The following is a 23,134-nucleotide window of genomic DNA, read 5'->3' on the forward strand; positions in this document are numbered from 1 at the left end:
TATGGGACTGCTGTAGTATAGGGAATATGGGACTGCTGTAGCACAGGGAATATGGGACTGCTGTAGTATAGGGAATATGGGACTGCTGTAGCACAGGGAATATGGGACTGCTGTAGTACAGGGAATATGGGACTGCTGTAGTATAGGGAATATGGGACTGCTGTAGTACAGGGAATATGGGACTGCTGTAGTACAGGGAATATGGGACTGCTGTAGTATAGGGAATATGGGACTGCTGTAGCACAGGGAATATGGGACTGCTGTAGTACAGGGAATATGGGACTGCTGTAGTATAGGGAATATGGGACTGCTGTAGCACAGGGAATATGGGATTGCTGTAGTACAGGGAATATGGGACTGCTGTAGTACAGGGAATATGGGACTGCAGTAGTAGAGGGAATACAGAATTGGCCTTGCCTCTGGGCCATGGGTCATGTTTAAAGGCTACAGGAAAGCCCTGGAAAAGACAAGAGGAAGTTGAAACCAAATTTGGGCTCCTTTGCTTGCATTGGTCAATTTGGGTTCACTGTTTGTGGTGCTCATGGTGGAGCTTGGCTGCTGATGTTTCCCTCAAGGGTTGAAGATGATGTAAGAGCTCAGCAGCTTCCTTCCCTGTGCCTCTAAGGCATAGAGGCCAGAAGCACCAGGAAGCAGTTGTCAGGGGCAGCATAAGCAATATTCCAGGCCTGATCACAGAGGCCTGCTAGGAAGGTCTCCAAGGGTGATCTTGGCCAAGCCCAGGGGAGCCTCCAGAGAGCGCTCTAGGGCCTGATGTCCGGGACCATGCTAGAGGTCCAGGGTATGGTGTTGCATTTCCAAACGAGATAGCAATCGCCTGGTATTGCCAGGGAGAGGTGGTTACCAAACAGGAGATCCCTATCTTTCAGGACCTTCTCTGATCATTTTCTGCGGCTAATCGCCTCATCCCTTCTCCCCTCGGACCCCAACTCTCTTTCAGGCCGGCCAGCCTGCTTGTAATCCACATGACGTGCCTTTTTGCGTACCATTTTCTTCATCTCTTCCCTCACCAGATCATGTCTCCCATCTTCAAAATGATCTTCAGAACTCGCTTCACCCCACCGGTTTCCCCCAGCTTACTCTTTTATGTTCTTGCCTTTCCTTGACACCGCCACTCCTCAGCTTCCTTTTTGTTTACACTAGTGTGTCTGAGTGCTCTCTCAAATCTTGGGACTTTTCATGTCCCTCTGGCCTGTCATTCCTAATTACATTGTTTCTCAAGGACAAGGATTATATCTGTCCTGCCCTTTGACTCTCCCTAGTACAGACCAGCACTCAGCACGTTGGGTCAAAGAACAGAGAGTGGGATTGGCTGGGTCCAGATTGAGGTTTATCACTTGCTGTGTGACCTTGAACAAGCTACATAACCTTTCTGGGCTTCAGTTGTCTTATTTACAAAATGAAGATGATAATGGTCCTTTCCTCGTGGGGTTATTGACTTTGCAGAATGTCTTAGATGTGGCAAGTGCTCAGTAAATGCTGCCTGTCGGTATTATTATTCATATTCGTGTTAAATTATTAGAAACCCTGCCAAAACATGTGGCTTAAAGTGCCACTTACAAATTTTACAGTTCAGCGATGCTGTCAATTTAAATCGGTTACATGTTGGCGTCAGAAAACGTGTCTTTCCTGGCCGAAACACTGTTGATTACTCCTGTCTCGCTCATTTCCTCTCTCTTCCTTTGAGAGGCAGGTCCACGAGATCCAGTCTCACATGGGACACCTGGAGACCGGCAGACAAGCAGTCTCTGCACCATGAGTAATTAACTATGGAGACCAGAGTCCTTTCTCTGATGACACCATGCTAATGGGCTGGGTTTCCTGACCGCGTTTCTGCCTCAGGGGCTTAATGATTCAGCGCAGAATGAGTTCTGTTGTTCGGGTGGACAGAAGCACCCTCTGGCAAAGTCGCTGGCTTCCCTGATTGCACCCTGTGGAATCCCACCAGTCATACCCCCGTGACCCCTCCGCTCAACCTGACATGGCCCTATGGGAATGGACATTCTCTCCTCCACCTGTCTTCATCTAATTACCGAGCCCTTAGAGGACTGTGCTCCATACCAACTCAGAGATGTTGAACTGGAATCGGTCATTTCTTCTGAGCTGAGAACTGTGGCTTTTTTAGGAGGATTATTCAGAAACGAATAGCAATATTAATTAGTTTAGTTCCCACACCGTGGTTTCTTTGGAGAAGAGCTCTGCTTTTTGTTTCGTGGTTTCTTTGCCGTTGTAAGGAAAGGTCCTCTCTCGGAGCTGGTCAGACAGGCACCACTGGTTCCCCACACGCTGCGGAGGCCACCCCCTCACCTCCCTGCCCGGCTGTCAGCACGCCCGATTCTGACCACTCGTGCCTCCTTTCCACAGCCTCAAAAGCGTCTCTGGGTTCTGTGCCCACCTCGTTCTCATCCAAACTGTATATCAGCCGTAGGTTGGACAGGTCCACTGTCATGTCTTTCTGGGGCGAGAAGCAGTCTGGGTGCCTTTCTTCTGTGCACAGATTAGTGTCCAATCGGCTCTGTTTGCCTTCCCAACATTCCCGTTGTCGTATGATGAAAAATGGAAAAGCGGTAATTTCGACTGTTTATCAAAAGGGATAAGGAAAGTGAGTGTATTTATCATATCTTTATCTCTGTGGATTCTTTCCTGGGCCTTTCCTAGTGATATTTGGTCTATTTTGGGGACATCAGCGTCAGCCTGCCCATTCTTATGGAAAGCCTTAAGGGAGCACTTCTCTGTGTTTCACACACTAATCTTCCCCTTTGCTTTTTTTTTTTTCTTTTAACCTCATTACTGTAGGGAATTCAATTGGCAGCCTTTTTACTAGATATTTATAACTCGTATCTGGGAATAATCTCAAAGGAAAAGAGACCTCATTCTGTTTCAGAAGATCCTGCATTTTGCTTATTTTGTTTCTAAAGGCAAGAAATTTATTTCTACAGATTTATCTAGCTTTTTTAAAAATTGGCATTGTTATGGCTTTAACAGCTACATGTGTGTATGTGTTTAGAAAAACATTTACAGAGTACTTAGTATAACTTGAATTTTTTCCAGTTACTCACTAGTATATGTGTTTTTCTCCCTTTAAAATGTGTTTCTTTGAATTTATTGGATATGGAAAAAAGATGTGTTTAATGTATCCTTCTAATTTAAGTTCGCTGTCTCTTCCAGCAATTATTCTTTTTTCTCTTTTGTGCAGTAGTAGAAAACGAAATCCAAGCAAGCATAGACCAGATATTCAGCCATCTAGAACGTCTGGAGATTTTGTCCAGCAAGGAGCCCCTAACAAAAGACAGAATGCCAGACTGTGAGTGCACTGACACCCTCAGCCCGTGAGGGCTAGCCCAGGGGAGGCTAGCGAATATTCTGAAAGATCCATTTACACATTGAAAAACGAGACTCTGTAAAGATAAAGTTCCCCTAAAGGGCACGATGCCATTTCACTGATGCTTCCTCAAAATAAAAACCCTGTGAGGTTAGTGGCTCAGAAGCCTCATGTCTCCTTACGTTGGGTCATTTTGATATTGCCTGCCTACTTGAAGCCTACTGCTGTCGGAGAGGTTGGCTCTGGCCTTTGGTTCCCGCTGCCTTCTTGGGTTGAAATGAAATCTTGCCCTTAATCACTTCAGTCAGTCTGTTTATAATGAGATGCCAATCTTACGTTTGATACTCCCCCATGAAATTAAAATGAAAGCCCCCTCAACACCTCCACCCCAGCCCCTGCTCCCAAAAGTTTTATGAAACTTTGTTGATGCTTTACTCGAAAGATGCCCTTGGGCTTCTTCTTGGGAAGCAATATAGTCCATGGAAGGTCAGGGAGAGGTCCTTGAGCCTGCTTCCTGTCACCTGTTGCCTGTCATGCATCCAGACTCAGAGACCAGCAGAGCTTAAGTAAAGCTGCTGGAATCTCGTGGGCTACCACCCGACTGGAACCACAGGCTGCTGCTTTTTTTTCACCATCCTCGATCAAAATCAGGAGATTCTGTTGGAGATATCGCGAAGCATTGTCAGGAGAAGCAAGGAAGCATCTTCCTTGAATACAAAGCCTGGCCACTGCAGCGTGCTGCCTTGGGTTCCTGACATGTAGTCTCTCTCTCCATCAATTCCAGGCGTGTTGACCAGTTAAAGTATGATGTCCAGCACTTGCAGACCGCTCTCCAAAACTTCCAGCATCGGCGATACGCAAGGGAACAGCAGGAGAGACAGCGAGAGGAGCTTCTGTCTCGCACGTTCACCGCTAACGTAAGCCAGGCTCCGGGGTGGGGATCTGCAGGTACCTGGCAGCTCCCTGGAGCTGCAGCTGGGGTCTTGGAGCTTCATCCTTTTCGGGGGTGTCTGAAGCCGACCGAGGAGGAGGAGACCCACTGGAAGTGACAGTGGCCTTCGTGCATTGCCGCCAACACTAGACCTAGACAGGGAATCTCTTTGGCGAACACAGAAGCCCGAAAAGGAAGCAGTTACACTGAGGGAACGGGCAGAGGTGAAAATGACCTGGTTGGACTGAGAGGTGGAAGTTCATGTGGTGGAAAGGTTTTTTTCTGATCAGATAGAGACACGATGATGAGAACGGAGACCATTTGTCAGGAGGCAGCGTTCCAAAGCTGCCTTTCGGCGCTCAACATGGCTCTGTGTCTGTAGCTCCAGGATCGGATGCATGAAAATGTTTTTGCCTCGAATCTGAGCAGCAGTTTGGAGGAATTTGTTAACAGATATTTTGTTTTGGATGGATTGCTTAACTTTGAGCCTGTTTGAAAGTGGCCTGTTGGCCTGCATGTTTGATTTGGGGGACACCCTTGGCCCTGCCCTTGGATCTCGATAGGATCATTTCCTGCACACGGCTATAGAGCACATTGGCCTTTTTCATGTCCTGCATCATATATTTCCACCAAGCGAGGTGGGTTTGGCGGCCTTTGTTTTGTTTTGTTTCGTTTTACAGAGAGGTTCATTTTCTTTTCTTTTTTTTTTTTTAATTTTTTATTGTTATGTTAATCACCATATATTACATCATTAGTTTTTGGTGCAGTGTTCCATGATTCATTGTTTGTTCATAACACCCAGTGCTCCATGCAGAACGTGCCCTCCTCAATACCCATCACCAGGCTAACCCATCCCCCTACCCCCCTCCCCTCTAGAACCCTCAGTTTGTTTTTCAGAGTCCATCATCTCTCATGGTTCGTCTCCCCCTCTGACATACTCCCCTTCTCTTCCTCTCCTGTTATCTTCTTCTTTTTCTTTTTTCTTAAAATATGTTGCGTTATTTGTTTCAGAAGTACAGATCTGTGATTCAACAGCCTTGCACAATTCACAGTGCTCACCGTAGCACATACCCTCCCCGATGTCTATCACCCAGCCACCCCATCCCTCCCACCCCCAACCACTCCAGTAACACTCAGTTTCTTTCCTGAGATTAAGAATTCCTCATATCAGTGAGGTCATGTGATACATGTCTTTCTCTGATTGACTTATTTCACTCAGCATAACACCCTCCAGTTCCATCCACGTCGTTGCAAATGGCAAGATCTCATTCCTTTTGATGGCTGCATAATATTCCATTGTGTATATATACCACTTCTTCTTTATCCATTCATCTGTCGATGGGCATCTTGGCTCTTTCCACAGTTTGGCTATGGTGGACATTGCTGCTATAAACATTGGGGTACACGTACCCCTTCGGGTCCCTACATTTGTATCTTTGGGGTAAATACCCAGTAGTGCAATTGCTGGATCGAACGGTAGCTCTAATTTCAACTGTTTGAGGAACCTCCATACTGTTTTCCAGAGGGGTTGCACCAGCTTGCATTCCCACCAACAGTGTAGGAGGGTTCCCCTTTCTCCACATCCCCGCCAACATCTGCCGTTCCCTGACTTGTTAATTTTAGCCATTCTGATGGGTGTGAGGTGGTATCTCATTGAGGTTTTTATTTGGATTTCCCTGATGCCGAGCGATGTTGAGCACTTTTTCATGTGCCTGTTGGCCATTTGGATGTCTTCTTTGGAGAAATGTCTGTTCATGTCTTCTGCCCATTTCTTGATTGGATTATTTGTTCTTTGGGTGTTGAGTTTGATAAGTTCTTTATAGATTTTGGATACTAGCCCCTTATCTGATATGTCATTTGCAAATATTTTCTCCCATTCTGTCGGTTGTCTTTTGGTTTTGTGGACTGTTTCTTTTGCTGTGCAAAAGCTTTTTATCTTGATGAAATCCCAATAGTTCATTTTTACCCTTGCTTCCCTTGCCTTTGGTGATGTTTCTAGGAAGAAGTTGCTGCGGCTAAGGTCGAAAAGGTTGCTACCTGTGTTCTCCTTTAGGATTTGGATGGACTCCTGTCTCACGTTTAGGTCTTTCAACCATTTGGAGTCTATTTTTGTGTGTGCTGTAAGGAAATGGTCCAGTTTCATTCTTCTGCATGTGGCTGTCCAATTTTCCCAACACCATTTGTTGAAGAGACTGTCTTTTTGCCATTGGACATTCTTTCCTGCTTTGTCAAAGATAAGTTGACCATAGAGTTGAGGGTCCATTTCTGGGCTCTCGATTCTGTTCCATTGATCTATGGGTCTGTTTTTGTGCCAGTACCATACTGTCTTGATGATGACAGCTTTGTAATAGAGCTGGAAGTCCGGAATTGTGATGCCGCCAGCTTTGCTTTTCTTTTTCAGTATTCCTCTGGCTATTCTGGGTCTCTTCTGGTTCCATACAAATTTTAGGATTATTTGTTCCATTTCTTTGAAAAAAGTGGATGGTATTTTGATGGGGATTGCATTGAATGTGTAGATTGCTCTAGGTAGCATTGACATCTTCACAATGTTGATTCTCCCAATCCATGAGCATGGAACGTTTTTCCATTTCTTTGTGTCTTCCTCAATTTCTTTCATGAGTATTTTATAGTTTTCTGAGTACAGATCCTTTGCCTCTTTGGTTAGATTTATTCCTAGGTATCTAATGGTTTTGGGTGCAATTGTAAATGGGATCGACTCCTTGATTTGTCTCTCTTCTGTCTTGTTGTTGGTGTATAGGAATGCCACTGATTTCTGTGCATTGATTTTATATCCTGCTACTTTACTGAATTCCTGTATGAGTTCTAGCAGTTTTGGGGTGGAGTCTTTTGGGTTTTCCACATACAGTATCATATCATCTGCAAAGAGTGAGAGTTTGACTTCCTCTTTGCCGATTTGGATGCCTTTGATTTCTTTTTGTTGTCTGATTGCTGTGGCTAGGACTTCTAATACTATGTTGAATAGCAGTGGTGAGAGTGGACATCCCTGCCGCGTTCCTGACCTTAGGGGAAAAGCTCTCAGCCTTTCCCCATTGAGGATGATATTCGCTGTAGGTTTTTCATAGATGGCTTTTATGATATTGAGGTATGTACCCTCTATACCTATACTCTGAAGAGTTTTGATCAAGAAAGGATGTTGTACTTTGTCAAATGCTTTTTCTGCATCTATTGAGAGGATCATATGATTCTTGCTCTTTCTTTTGTTAATGTATTGTATCACGTTGATTGATTTGCGGATGTTGAACCAGCCTTGCAGCCCAGGAATAAATCCCACTTGGTCGTGGTGAATAATCTTTTTAATGTACTGTTGGATCCTATTGGCTAGTATTTTGGTGAGAATTTTTGCATCCATGTTCATCAAGGATATTGGTCTGTAATTCTCTTTTTTGATGGGGTCTTTGTCTGGTTTTGGGATCAAGGTAATGCTGGCCTCATAAAATGAGTTTGGAAGTTTCCCTTCCATTTCTATTTTTTGGAACAGTTTCAGGAGAATATGTATTAATTCTTCTTGAAATGTCTGATAGAATTCCCCTGGGAAGCCATCTGGCCCTGGGCTTTTGTTTCTTGGGAGATTTTTGATGGCTGCTTCAATTTCTTTAGTGGTTATAGGTCTGTTCAGGTTTTCTATTTCTTCCTGGTTCAATTTTGGTAGTTGATACATCTCTAGGAATGCACCCATTTCTTCCAGGTTATCTAATTTGCTGGCATAGAGTTGCTCATAATATGTTCTTATAATTGTTTGTATTTCTTTGGTGTTGGTTGTGATCTCTCCTCTTTCATTCATGATTTTGTGGATTTGGGTCATTTCTCTTTTCTTTTTGATAAGTCTGGCCAGGGGTTTATCAATCTTGTTAATTCTTTCAAAGAACCAGCTCCTAGTTTCGTTGATCTGTTCTACTGTTCTTTTGGTTTCTAGTTCATTGATTTCTGCTCTGATCTTTATGATGTCTCTTCTCCTGCTGGGTTTAGGCTTTATTTGCTGTTCTTTCTCCAGCTCCTTTAGGTGTAGGGTTAGGTTGTGTATTTGAGACCTTTCTTGTTTCTTGAGAAAGGCTTGTATTGCTATATACTTTCCTCTCAGGACTGCCTTTGCTGTATCCCAAAGATTTTGGACAGTTGTGTTTTCATTTTCATTGGTTTCCATGAATTTTTTTAATTCTTCTTTAATTTCTTGGTTGACCCATTCATTCTTTAGTAGGATGCTCTTTAGCCTCCATGTATTTGAGTTCTTTCCGACTTTCCTCTTGTGGTTGAGTTCTAGTTTCAAAGCATTGTGGTCTGAAAATATGCAGGGAATGATCCCAATCTTTTGGTACCGATTGAGACCTGATTTGTGACCTAGGATGTGATCAATTCTGGAGAATGTTCCATGGGCACTAGAGAAGAATGTGTATTCCTTTGCTTTGGGATGGAATGTTCTGAATATGTCTGTGAAGTCCATTTGGTCCAGTGTGTCATTTAAAGTCTTTATTTCCTTGTTGATCTTTTGCTTAGATGATCTGTCCATTTCAGTCAGGGGGGTGTTAAAGTCCCCCACTATTATTGTGTTGTTGTCAATGTGTTTCTTTGCTTTTGTTATTAATTGCCTTATATAATTGGCTGCTCCCATGTTCGGGGCATAGATATTTACAATTGTTAGATCTTCTTGTTGGATAGACCCTTTAAGTAGGATATAGTGTCCTTCCTCATCTCTTATTACAGTCTTTGTTTTAAAATCTAGTTTGTCTGATATAAGGATTGCCACCCCAGCTTTCTTTTGGTGTCCATTAGCATGGTAAATGGTTTTCCACCCCCTCACTTTCAATCTGGGGGTGTCTTTGGGTCTAAAATGAGTCTCTTGCAGACAGCATATTGATGGGTCTTGTTTTTTAATCCAATCTGATAGCCTGTGTCTTTTGATTGGGGCATTTAGCCCATTTACATTCAGGGTAACTATTGAAAGGTATGAATTTAGTGCCATTGTATTACCTGTAAGGTGACTGTTAACTGTCTGTTGTCTGTGTTCGTTTCTGCTCTTTGCTGCTTTTAGGTTCTCTCTTTGCTTAGAGGACCCCTCTCAATATTTCTTGGAGGGCTGGTTTCGTGTTTGCAAATTCCTTTAGTTTTTGTTTGTTCTGGAAGCTTTTTATCTCTCCTTCTATTTTCAATGATAGCCTAGCTGGATATAGTATTCTTGGCTGCATATTTTTCTCATTTAGTGCTCTGAAGATATCGTGCCAGTCCTTTCTGGCCTGCCAGGTCTCTGTGGATAGGTCTGTTGCCAATCTAATGTTTCTACCATTGTAGGTTACATATCTCTTCTCCCGAGCTGCTTTCAGGATTTTCTCTTTGTCTCTGAGACTCGTAAGTTTTACTATTAGATGTCGGGGTGTTGACCTATTATTTTTGATTTTGAGAGGGGTTCTCTGTGCCTCCTGGATTTTAATGCCTGTTTCCTTCCTCACATTAGGGAAGTTCTCTGCTATAATTTGCTCCAATATACCTTCTGCCCCTCTCTCTCTCTCTTCTTCTTCTGGGATCCCAATTATTCTAATGTTGTTTCGTCTTATCATATCACTTATCTCTCGAATTCTGCCCTCGTGATCCTGTAGTTGTTTCTCTTTTTCTCAGCCTCTTTATTTTCCCTCATTTGGTCTTCTATATCGCTGATTCTCTCTTCTGCCTCATTTATCCTAGCATTTAGTGCCCCCATTTTTTATTGCACCTCATCAATAACCTTTTTGATTTTGACTTGGTTAGATTTTAGTTCTTTTATTTCTCCAGAAAGGGCTTCTCTAATAACTTCCACGCTTTTTTCAAGCCCAGCTAGTATCTTTAAAGTCATGATTCTGAACTCTAGGTCCGACATCGTACTAATGTCCGTATTGAGTAGGTCCCTGGCTGACGGTACTACCTCTTGTTCTTTTTGCTGGGGTGATTTCTTTCGTCTTGTCATTTTGTCCAGAGGAGAATAGATGAATGAGAGAACAAAATGCTAACAGGTTTACAACATCCCCAGCAAATATACTGTATACAAATCAGAAAAGACCTGAAACCAGGGGAAAAGAAAGGGAAAGAAAGAAAAAAGAAAGAGAAAAAGAAAAAAAAAGATAAAAACAAAAACAAAACAATACAAAAAAGGCAGAATATGATCAAATATGATCAGGCTAGTGCATAGATCAGTGCCACACACTAGATTTTGGGCGTATTTTGGTCTGTTAGAAAAAAGTGCCTCCTAAAATTTTAAAGGAAGAAAGACATATATGTACAAAATAAGGGTTGATACAATGAAGGGATGGAAGATGACTGTAAAGATGAAAATTATAAAAGATCTTATAAAAGGACTTGGGAAGATAAGTTGTTTGAAAAAAGAAAGAAGATTTAAGAAGAAAAAAAAAAAAGGAAAAAGGGAGAGAATGTGATCAGGCAGGAGACTAGAACAAAGCCATACACTAGTGATTTAGGGTATATTTTGATCTGTTAGAAGAAACTGTACCTCAAAATTTTAAAGAGAGAACAACATATATATATGCCAAAAATAAGGGTAACTACTATGAAGGGATAAAATATGACTCTAAAAATGAAAAATAAAAAATGTTTTGTTTTTTTTTTAAAAAAGGGATTTATAAGATGTTGGTTGAAAAAGGGAAAAATAAAAATAAAAAAAAACAGTCAACAAAAATTAACTTTGATGAAATAATGAATCATGGTAAAAAAAAAAAAAAAAAAAAAACCATGAATCTATGTGCAGTATTCCCCTAGCGCTGGAGTTCTCCTATTCTCCTTGATCGATCAACTTGGTCTTGGCTTGCTGGCTGTTCGTGCTGATCTTCTGGGGGAGGGGCCTGTTGCTGTGGTTTCCAAATGTCTTTGCCGGAGGTGGAATTGCCCCGTCCTTGTCGGTCCGGGCTAAGGAAGCTGCTCCGGTTTGCTCTCAGGAGCTTTTGTTCCCTGCAAGCTCTCGGTACAGCTTTGGAGGACCAGGGTGAAAATGGTGGCCTCCCAATCTCCACTCGGAGGAGCTGAGAACTCGGGGCCCCGCTCCTCAGTGCGCCCCCAGAGAAAAGCAGTCACTCCCGTGTCCCCGGTCTCCGGCCGCACTCCGTGCTCACCCGGCCTATGATCGAGCGTTGCTATCTCTGGCACCCGACCCCGCGCGGAGTCTCCAAACCCAGCAGATCCCTGCAGTGCGTTCCCGCACTGCTCCTCCCCGGGCAGGAAGGGGAGTCTCCCCGGATCTGCTGCTTGTTGGGTCCCTGCTGGGGGAGCCGTGCCCCAACTGGGCCGCAGATCACAGTTTATGGCAACCCCGAGCTGAGAGCTCGCGCCTCTGCTCCGTCTCTGCAGCCGGCTTCCCTGCTCTGATACCTGGGAGCTCTGGCGCACTCAGGCACCCCCGGTCTCTCTGTGACCCCAAGGGTCCTGAGACCACACTGTCCCGGGAGGATTCCACCCCCCGCTTAGCCACTGCAGCGACGTCCCTCCGCCGAGCCAACTTCTAAAAGGTCCGATTTTGTGCTCCGCGGCTCTAGCACTTGCCAGAAGCAGCCGGCGGAGGCCCCTCCCCCGCCGTCTATCCTCGCGAATATCGCCTCGGATTCACTTCTCCGCACGCCCTACCTTCCAGTAAGTGGTCGCTTCTCTGTTCAGAGAGTTGTTGCTACTCTCCTGTTCGATCTCCTGTTGAGTTCGTAGGTGTTCAGAATGGTTTGATCCCTATTCAGCTGGATTCCTGAGACCAGACGAAATCTAGGTCTCCTACTCCTCCGCCATCTTGCTCCGCCTCCTCTATTCATTCACTTTTTCGAGAGGTTCATTTTCTAATGAGGTCTTAGCGTTCTGAGCCTGCCGTTAGAATTCAGATCAGTCCACATTTCACAGAGGTTTGTCTCTTTGCCGTGTCCCTGCTGGCAGTAAATTTCCCTGAGTATTTCAGAATGTGCCTGCATAGATTTTGCTTTTCTAGGGTAAGTAGTCACATATCAGTGGTTAACAATTCAAAAGTGTAATGAGGATGTGCTGGTGGTAGAGCGGTAAGCATAGTTCCTTTCCTTTTTTTATTTTTATTTTTTGTAGTTTCCAGGTTTTCATAGATGCCTTTCAAAAGCATAATGAACTATACAACACACTAAAAGGTTTGTGGGCTTTTGATAGTCATGGCATTGGGTATTCAGGCCTGTTTTAGGCCAGGGACGATCACTTAGAATTATTTTGTTTCTTATCAGCTTGGTGTGGTGTGGAGCACACGGTGCCCTTAGTAAAAATTGACTTGCCAAATGAACTACTTGCTGGTCATTCTGTGAGCTAAAACTAGGATACGTTTTTCCGAGTGATGATGCCCCATTAGCTATTAGAGGGTAAGAAAGATTTGTATATAAAAGGCATTCTGCAGATGCTGGTCAGATGAAGAGAAGTCGCTCATTGATTCATTCAAACGCTGGGGTCTTTCGCCCCCCCTGAGCATTGGCCATGTGCAGAACACTGTTGAATATGCTGAGAGTCAAGCTTGGGAAAAAAGGCAAAGCCGGGGCTCCTCCCTGGGAGACGCTCCTGTGTGAGTCGCAGGGACGGAGAGCAGGTGCGTGGGAAATGATTCCGAACTTGTGCAGCAAAAAAAGAGGTGGTTCAGCCTCTTGGTGGTGATTGAAGGAGGTGAGAAGGGCACTGCTTGCCAGGCTGAAGAGTGTGCCATGGTCAGGAGGCAGGAAAGCGGAACTACGGCCAGTCCCGACTGGCTTCTGTATACAGCCCCCTTTGGTGTAAACTTAGAGCCCCAGGACCAGTCTCAGGGTTTGTCTCCACTGGGTGGTTAAAGAGGGCAGGCTCCTCACTCAGTAGTGAGATGCAGGCCCCGCTGGACTTAGCAGCTCTGCCTGATCTCAGACAAGCTGTTCCACCTCTCTGGGTTTCAGTTTCTTCACCTCTAAAATGGGGACACTGTAGTAACTACGTCGTCACGTTAGAGTGACGATTAAGTGAGCTTAGGGTAATGCGCACACAGAGGGGAAAGCACTTGATCAGTGTCTGTTTTTCCCTCCCTTCCTTTCTTTACAGCCGTTTCTTGCCCGCTTAGGAGAATTGTCATTCAGGCTACCATTGGGCCTTCCTTGGAAATGGGCTCCTATATCCTGAGTCTCAATCTAATGGCAGGGATAAACTGTAGATAAAACAGCTGCAGAACCAAAGCAAACCTTTAATACTAATGTGTTAAGGGAAAGCCAAGGAGAGGAACACGTGGACCAAGCTAAGTTCATAGTCAGGGAAGTAGTCAGAGAAAGCCTTTAGGAGAAGGCCAGCGAGGCCTTGAAGGCCTGATGTTGTCTGTCCTAGGCGGTGGTCATGGTAGAGAGGCAGGAATGAACGGGCCTTGTGTAGCGGGACTTGTTTGCAGAGTGCCAAGTCGGAGGGAAGTTGCTCTTCCTCTGAGCGAACAGAGGCCACCCCAGGTCTTGGCTTAGCTTTCTCCTCTCTATTAGGTTCCTCTGATTCTTGCACCATTCCCTCTGGCTGTTCCTCTGGCTTGGCCTTGGCCAAAAGGCAGAGCGGCCAGATGCGGTAGGACCCCAGGAGCTGACCAGCCAGCAGAGCTAATCCAGTGCCTGCGTCTCTTTCACAGGACTCTGATACCACCATCCCAACGGATGACTCGCTGCAGTTCAACTCCTCCCTCCAGAAAATTCACCACAGCATGGATGACCTCATTGGAGGAGGGCACAGTATTCTGGAGGGACTGAGGGCCCAGAGACTGACCTTGAAGGTGGGGGCCCTTCTGGGGGACAGGGAAAAGGCCCTTTGTTTTGGCCTCATCCAATGGTTTGGTACCTGCGTTTACATTGTGGTTCCGTATCCTCACATTTTGAGATTTCGATGGAGTCTGGGATCCTTCCTATCAGAGCTGAATTATTGTGAGTCCACGGGTCACCACACTCTCTTCGCCAGCAGTTATTTCTTGTGCTTGCAGCGAAGCATAATTTAGCATCTCTCGGTGTCTAGGTCTTTTTCCATTTACCGAACCTGTCATGAAAGTGACTGCTACAAAAGGAACCAAAAAGACCAAGAAATTCCACAATTTCAGAAATGACAGAATCCGCGATTCCAAGAAGGCAGATGCGGCTGTATGGGGCACCTCCCCTTCCCATGGCTTCCCGGAGGGCCCCCCCCCCCCGCACACACAGACCGCCTTGGAACCGAGACCTTTTGTGCTCCTGTAACTGAGCCCCCGTGGGTGGGGTCTTAGGGCCGCCCTGGTAGACCAGCAGCAGACGGCTTCTAGAGCACCGGCTGTTGACCCACAGCACCGCTAGCACTCTCGTTAGTCACAGGTGTTTCTAGAAGCCCTGCCCCATTGGCTGAGACTCAAACCTACCCCCACCCCACCCCCAATCCCGGGAGTGGTTTACAGAAACATTACACAGATTCTGATGTCAGTCGTGGTGTTTCAGCCTCAGCCCTTTTCCTGTATCAGCCCTGTTGGATAATGGGGTGTGGGCTGTGCCTATTATCAGGGTGTGGTCCCCTGTGAACGAAGCACTCCCAGCCACTGAGCTGTTAGAAACAGTCAGTCGGAAGTGTGAGCTTTATCTTAGTTTTTGTTGCACCATGTTGAGCCTGTCAGCTCCGCAGGACTTCGGTACGTGGCTGGACAGCCCCTGCCATCTTTACTAAGGAGAGGGTCGGGCGAGCCGTGAGGGACACTTGACCTCCTGCCACTGGCCATGGTGCTTCGGATGGTCTAGAAGTGTGGTCTCTGACAGCTTCACAGGTGCCCCTCTTTCCGAGAGGCCACCTGCCGTAGTCTCAACTGATAAGTGATGACTCATCTGCCCTTTCTTTGGAAAACTGTCTATATCCCAGAAAAACAGTAAAACCGTTTTGTTTATTTATGTTAGAGAGTGTGTGCAAGAGCAGGGGTTAGGGGGAGCTTGCAGACGGAGAGGGAGAATCTTCAGCAGTCCCCATGCCCATCCGGCGCTTGATCCCACGACCCTGAGATCATGACCTGAGCTGAAATCAAGAGTTGGGACACTTACCAACTCAGCCCCCCAGGCGCCCCAGTAAAACCCTTTTAGAATAAGACTCACCGCACTGCACTAACGTCGACCTAGTGGGGATTAGTTAGAGCTTCTTGTGAAACCCAGTGTTCATTTCCCAGCAAAGTCTGGTGTCACGGGGGAGTCCAAGCAGCATCTGCCCCTAGGCTGTCCCCAGAAGGATAAGCCGGGAAGCCTGAGAGGCGGGTGGGTTTAGAATGTGAGTTTTCTAACACTTTCCTCCACGCACCTACCACTGCCTACCTTCCTTTTGTCTCCTGATGCGCGCCACCCACCTCCCACCCCACTTCCGTTAGGGGTTTCTCTGCCTAAACCATTGGAAAGGAACATAGAGAGCATGAAGGAACTGGGCCGTGATTTGGAGAAATTTGTGTTTGGAAAGGAATACCTTTTTTTTGAAATTTATGTTAATTTTCAGGTGATTGTAGAAGCTTGATACTTGCACTTTGTACAGTGATGAAATAATCTGCTCTCAGAGCTAAGCAGACTCTTTAGTGAGAGCCTAAATTTTACCATCACTGTCGTGGAAAAAACACATCTCTGGCCTCCTCTGGCAACGGTTAAGTTGGACTTGAGAGATCCCTCTCAGGCTTGTTCGTCATTGCCTGGGCTGAACCCAGGTTTTGAATTCCTGTCCTCACGTCGTTTTCACTTCTGCCTCTTGTCTCTTGCTCGTTAATGCATCGTTGGTTTAAAAAATGCACGGAGGGCGTTAGGCTAGGTGCCATCCATAAGGAAGCGGTGGGTGGTGTGTGTGGAAGTAGGTTAGGGTCTGCCCCAGGAGTCATTTATACTTGTTACTTCGTAAGAAATTGAGTGTGCTTAAAAACAAAACTTAGAAAGCAGAGAGGAAGGGCACGCTGGGTGGTGTGTGCTGTTGATTTAGGAGTAAAATAACCCTTTGGGTTTTGGTGGCGTTTATGTAAGGGGTGGCTGTGTTGGTGTGTGTCCTTCCATGTCACCCACGTCAGACCCTCTGGTAAACATGGATGTTGACCCACACGTTACACACCAAAGAATCCCAGAGGTTTCTACTCTACAAGGTGAATGGCCTGACAGCCAGGATTTCGGAGTTAGGGAGCAGAGGAAGAGTTTTTTGATGTTGCCCTTTCAAAAAAAGTACATAAAACATTCCAACATCAAAAAATTTTCTTGAGGTATAATGTCCATACAGGTGTACAGATGTAATTTGCCCGGGTCATTGAATTTTGGCAGATGCACACCCCTTTGTAATTCACACTGCTCTCCAGACAGAGACCATTTCCATGGGCCCTGGACAATCCCTCCTGCTTTTGCCAGCCAGATGATTCCTCCTTCCAGGGAACCATTGTTTTGATTATCTCACCATAAAGTAGTTTTGCCTCTTACTGAACTTCATTTAAATGGATTCGGAAGCGTGGCTTCCTCTCAGGAGTGTTTTCCAAGCTCTTTCATATTGTTCATGTCGGTCATTAGGTCCTTTTTTTTTTTTAAAGATTTTATTTATTTATTTGACAGAGAGAGAGACAGCGAGAGAGAGAGAGAGCAGGGGGAGTGGGAGAGGGAGAAGCAGGCCTCCACCGAGCATGGAGCCCGATGCGGGGCTCGATCCCAGGACCCTGGGATCATGACCCGAGCCGAAGGCAGCCGCTTAACCAACTGAGCCACCCAGGCGCCCGGTCATTAGGTCCTTTTAATTGTCAAGGAGTATCCCCATCATGCCGATTCACTGGACATTGTTTACCCATTCTCTGGTTGACGTACACCTGGATTATTGCCAGTGTTTGGATATTCTCCTGTGTTTTCCATCAGAAGCTTTATGTTTAATTCTGTGATCCATCTCAAATTCATTTTTGTGCATAATATGAATTGAGGGTCTTCTCACACACATATACGTATATGATACATAGGAGACGTGTGTGTGTATACATGTCCATGATACGTATGTGAGCTAGAGTCCATTGTTCCAGCACATTTGTGGAAAAAACTTTTCTTGCCTCCCTGCTTTGCTCTGGTACCTTAATCAAAAGTCATTTGACCGTAAGCGTCGATCTATTTCTGATTAATGCTGCATTTTATATGCTTTAGGCATGACCAGGAGACTGTCTATTGGTAAAGTCCCATTCCTTGGCAAGACGAGTTGATCGTTGTTTTTCGTTCTCTGCTTGTCTGCCCCAGGGGACTCAGAAGAAGATCCTCGACATCGCCAACATGCTGGGCTTGTCCAACACCGTGATGCGGCTCATTGAGAAGCGGGCTTTCCAGGACAAGTACTTTATGATTGGTGGGATGCTGCTCACCTGTGTGGTCATGTTCCTCGTGGTGCAGTACCTGACATGAGCCAGCCACGCCCCGAGGCCACCATCGTTCCCACGAGTGAGAGTCTGCGTGAAAGCGTGTGCGTGAGCGAGAGAGGGGGGCCCAGAGGCTGCCTTCTGAAATGTATGCCCTTCTTAACTGTGAAGACCACTTGGAAGTAATTGTGATCTGTAACCTAGTGGGAGTTTCAAACCTGCTCTGTGTTCTGTGATACCTTGGAGGGGGCAGTTAGTGCCACCACGCTGCACAGCGCTTAGGCAATGAAAAAAGTACCTGTTCTCTTTCTCTCTTTCTTGCCCTCACTGGGGGAGGAAGTGACGGTAAGGGTAAGGGAGGAAGAAGGAAGCAGGAAGGAGAGGATGGCTTTGCTGGTTTTGTCCACATAGCTGCCGCGCACCCTGGGAAGCCTTTCATAGTGAGCCTTGCAGATAGGACCGTCCACTTGGTCATCATCTGGCCTTTCTGGCCCCTAATGGGTAGGTCAGAGCAGAAGCAAAACGGAGGAGGGGAAAGAGGCCTTCTTTCCCTACATCATTGTAACATGGATTTCCATGCTCTTGGTACTAGCTGCCCCCATCCCCCAGGGACATGCAGATGACTAACTGCCGATACTTGTCACCCTTCCCTGGAAGCAGCTACCTAGAGGAAACAGAGGCACTGATGCTATTGCAGACAGCAAGTAAGATTTTCCACATTAGGGTGTTGGGTGTTGCTCCTTTCTAAAGTGAGGCCAGTATTATTCCCTGAGAATGTTTGGTCTTGAGACTGAAGACCCTAATCACTGGTTTTTTTTTCCAGTGGTTAATAGAGCGGGTGGTTTCTGCAGTTCCAGGACTGCAGCCTGGCATCATGCCCAGGCCCTGGTGGGCCTTTGCCCCTGAGAATGTCGCTGTATGCGGAGGTTAGTGTTGTGTCCATTAAAGCGTCTTCTGTAGTTTTAGCGTCTCTGATTCTCTGGCTGTCTTCCCTTCCCTGAAATCTAGCAGCTGCCAGCCAGGCCCCCATTCTGCCCAACCATTGTGGGCAGGCACCACCCTGGAGATGTCCCTGGCGTCCTGTGAGTCTCTGTTGTCAGGGACCGGCACCTTTTTCTCTCTCTGGCCAACCGTGGATCAAGGCTGCACCAGGACCTGGTGTATTGTGAAATTTATTGTAAAGCCAGCCTCTGTGTTGTGAGTGAGCACTGCAAGTTCCAGAAAGACCTGGTTGGCATGTGTTTTCATGTGTCACAGGCCCTACCAGCCCCTAAGCTCACTAGCCTTGTGGCAAGACATAAAATAATACTTGGAATTTCCCGGAACTGGAACCCGGGTCAGTATTAATCCACCTGGGATTTTCCTGCCTCACCTGCGTCCTATATGTGTTTTTTGTCACCTGGACGGTCACCTGTCTTCTCTTCCTTTTCTGTGTGTGTTCCATTCCACCTCCCTTATTTACCTCCCACCTGTTTCTGTAGCAGTTTTGTTGTTTTTAGGCGTACCTGCTGGCGAATGTGTCTTAGTTGTCACAGATTTTCAACATGAGTTTCCCCTGGTACTGATTTCACACTTGGTGGGCTGTTGCTCCTACCCCTCTGTGCTAACCGAAGGCCCTGGATTTCCAAGGAAAGGGGGATCTGGGACCCCGTCATAAAAGGGTTGCGGGTCCTTCCAGAGTGAGAACGGTGGCCTGGAGGGGAGACAGAGGAGTCTGGGCGTCTTCAGACCTAGGTCTGACTTTGGGGAGGTGAAATTTCCAGCACCTCCTAGCTCCCCTGCCAGCACAGGGATCTTAGCAGTCCATAAAAAGAGTTCCGTAAAATGGATTTTTAAACTGCACAGATCCAGTTGTCCTATCCCTTGGGCATCTAGGGATCCTGCCGAAGAGCACCCTTTAGAGGAAGGTGCATAAGGAACAACTAAGCCATTTGGAGCTGGACTCGGGGCGGGGGTGGGTGTGGAAACTCCCCCAACACCCCATCCTGCATGGCTGATGTGATAGATCTGTTTGTTAGGTACACCAGCGTGCTTCGACACTTGCCCTCCCAGTGAGCGCTGGTCTTGGTGAGCCAGAGGTAAGGCTTTCTGTCCTGCTGCACTTTGAGAGCCATTCTCCCGACTTTGTAATAAAAATTATGAAGACAGTTTGTGGGTCTCTACCACCTGGGGCTAGGAAACAGCCCCCACAGTGTGTCTGGAGACCCAGAGGCACTGAGATGGCACAAGCTGGCTTTCAGGGCCTTGTGAGAAACACACCTTGGCCTCACTGGGTGCTCCTGTCTCCACAGCAACCCCCCTCTTCCCCCCCCCCCCCCCCGCCAGAGCCTAAGGAAGTGGTCCAGGCTAGGGAAGGAGCACCCTCTAGTGGAGCTGGGGTGAAGCCTTAAGTCAAGCAGGTGAGAGAATCTCCAGGGGACAGCATCTTTGACCCTGTACGGGATTTGGGTGTGCCTGTGGCAGTTGAAGACAGGTGGGTTGTCAAAGAACTTGGGATTATCTTCATTCCATGGAAGTTTACTCCAGGTGTGACCACTTTAAGAAAAACCAAACTCAAAGACCCAAGTAAGTAGGAGAGTCTTGATTTTTATACGAGGCTTCACTGCTGGGATTTCCCAAAGTTTTTGCCCTGATGAATTCAAGTGGGTTTGATTTGCAGATTTGGATTGACACCCATTGTTTTTGAAACACGTCAGTTAAATAAAGTTGGGATTGATATTTTTTTTAGAAAAGTATCTTGTATAAGTATGGCCCCTTTTTTAAAGTTTCCAGGCCGGAGATTCTCAAACACTGCTCCGTGGCCAGGGGCTAGGCTGGCTGCCTTAGAAGCAGCGGGAAGCTTTTTTAAAATTATAGATTCCTGGGGGCCTATCCCAAACCTTCTAAATTAGAGTATTTTTTAAGTCTCTAAGGTAACTCTGATGTGTGTATTTTGGAACCACTGTCTTTTAGACATAAGGCTTTTGGCTTAATCAAAGATGATACCATTTGAAAATAAATGCTGAACTGGGCGGGCATATATGTGTAAAGAACAAAACTTATCGAGTCCAAAATAAAGTCTCATTTGTTTATATCCTCTCTTATTCCAGAAAAGATTTGAGGAAATTTACAGGAACTGACTAAAACAGTGCAATATGAAGAAATGAAGACCAAGAGCAAATCAGAGTAGAGTGTCATTACTAAGAAAAAAAAACCCAAATGCAAGTCATGAAGCCCTTCCAGAATTGTTCTGGGTCTGCTTCTGAACCCCAGCAGCCAGAGCAAAGAGAGAAGCATGATCCGTCACTGTGTCAGTGCGGGTGGGGATGCCATTTGCTCAGAGGAAAACCCGGACCCTTACTACTGCTAGCTTGTGTGTGGCCCTTCCTGGAAGTCAGGTCTCCCTCCCCTCTGCTCTTCACAAACCCTCCGAATCAGGTCATGTATTATCCCCATTGTGCAAGTGGCTGAGATTCAGTGACCTTCTCCAGGCCCCACATCTGTCTGGCTGTATAGCCCAAGCTCATGACCATGGTACTGAGGCGCCTCCCGTGCCCGGGATGAGGGGCAGGAGATGTAGGCAGGATGCCAGGATTGCGTGTAGGCTGTAAGGCACTTGAGCCTCACAGGGCAGGTTCTCTGTCCTAAAGTATTTTCCTAACTGAATTCGGGAGAGGGCATTTGTGGGGAAGTTTCTCAAGTGGAGAATGCGCGCTGTACTCAGGCCTCGCCACTAGGGAGCGACATAACCCTACCTGTGGCTGAGCTGTCCAGCACGGGGCTCTGGGCCTGAGGCCTCGTTTGTTTGGAAGAGGAGGAAACAGCCATACCCTTGGGTTGGTTCCTTTTACATACAAAATTCCCTGCCGAGTGGTGGTTCTGGGCTGTTGCTTGGGGTTCTCAGGATATGGCCACAAAAGACCTGAAATCTATTAGTTCTGATTTTCAGACTCGCCTTCCGTTCAGTCTTTCCCTCAGCACGTGGACATTCTTGCAAACAAGCATGGAAAACATTTCTCAAAGCGTGTGTTCATTCCTACTCCCCTTTTTATGTCCTTTCATTTCACGTGGCACTTGGGATAGGAGGGAGGTGGGATGGGGCCAGGGCATCTGGTAGGTCCTTGGCGCCCTCCAGTGCAGTTGGTTAGTTCCCTGCCTCAGGAACCCCTCTGTGAGCATGCCCTCCCCACCTCCCTACATCCTTCTGGCACAGGGTGCTCAATCTTGGCTCTACACGGGGATTACTTCCGGAGCTTTGTGGGTCTTACCCTGATTTGATGTAATTGGCCTGGGTGCACCCTGGGCATGAGGAGTTTTGAGGGTTGTCCAAACGATTAAAACGTGTAGACAAGGGTGAGAAAGACTGCTTTAGTCCTAGGGCTTTCTACCCGAGGTGAGGCGGTCCCCCCCGCCCCCCAGGAACTTCCCTGTGGCCACACCAGGGACCCACCGCCCTGAGCAGCGGGGGTGGGCTTCGGGAGGCTGGAAGCTTGACTCTCCCATCAGGTGGGGGAAGGGGCCAAATCCTTCCTGGCCAGTGGGGCCCCCTCATTGACTGGTGCCTCTGTGTCAGTTGAGTGGAGCAGCTCAGTGGGACGAGCCAGCCTCGCGCTGCCACCTCTGGTGCACCTCTCAGCCCTCCCCACCACCCCCTCCCCAGTTCTGCATCCTCCCCAGACCGCTTGGGCTTCTTGGAACCTTCTGTATCTTTGCACAAGATGTTTCCTCTGGCGTGTGCCACAGACTCCCCCACAATGCCACGTCCCCTCCAAGAAGCCTGTCCTGCCACCCCGCAACATACCCCTGGCACCGCACGTCTGGGGGACGGTGGCGGGAAGGGCTTCACTACGGGGACTTGTGTGCATCCTGTGTACGGAGAGGTAGGTGTTCAGTCGTGACTGGGGCTACTGGCCTGCAGGAGGGCACTTGGTGAGCCCAGCCCAGGCAGGTAACCGATTTCTGAGAAATGAGTACAATGGCTCAGCAAAGCTTTTGTGGCCAGGCCAGGAGGAAGCCAGAAGGTTCAAGGCCACTGATGCCACTAGCCGTGTGCTATGGTTGAAGTAAAAGGGTGTGGGTCTTCGTGAGCAAGAGTGCATCAAGGATTGTTAGGGGAGAGGCCAGTAGGGTGACCAGTTCCTGTTGGTTTTAAAGCTCAGGGTCCTGACTCCTCGTAACCTCCCCAGGCTGGGGCGAATCCGGATGGTTGGCCACCGTGGCTACGCTAGAGGCTGAGACAACCCTGACAGATGCAGAGCACCCAGGAATGGGGGCCTGTGACCTTGGAGGCTGACCCCTGACCTAGAGATTCCACTAGTGGGGGCTCATCGGCCCCTCCTCCTGGGCACCTGTGATGCCTCCCAGAGAGTCGACGTGGCCTTGACTGGGCCCTACAGCCGAGCCTGCCCAGCGCCCCAGTCCTTTCGGACACAGCCACCAGAGCCCGGCATGCACCTGGCACCCTGTTCAGTGTCTCAGGGCCCAGGTGGGTTGGAAGCAGCCCCTGTCTGTGCAGCTGCAGTAAGGAGCAGTGAGGGCCCGGAATCCAGGGTGCAGGCGGCAG

The 23,134-nt window shown here is 47.2% G+C and overlaps 1 pseudogene; it reads left to right on the top strand.

The window, feature by feature from the left end:
* The first annotated feature begins 783 nt into the window (after positions 1-783).
* Positions 784-19,739, top strand: LOC148163383 (Golgi SNAP receptor complex member 2-like; annotated as a pseudogene).
* Positions 19,740-23,134: the final 3,395 nt, after the last annotated feature.

The sequence above is a fragment of the Eumetopias jubatus genome, unplaced genomic scaffold, assembly GCF_037043125.1.
Source record: "Eumetopias jubatus isolate StellerSeaLion01/CBP00866 unplaced genomic scaffold, mEumJub1_p1.0 scaffold_10, whole genome shotgun sequence".
Classification (NCBI taxonomy): Eukaryota; Metazoa; Chordata; class Mammalia; order Carnivora; family Otariidae; genus Eumetopias; species Eumetopias jubatus.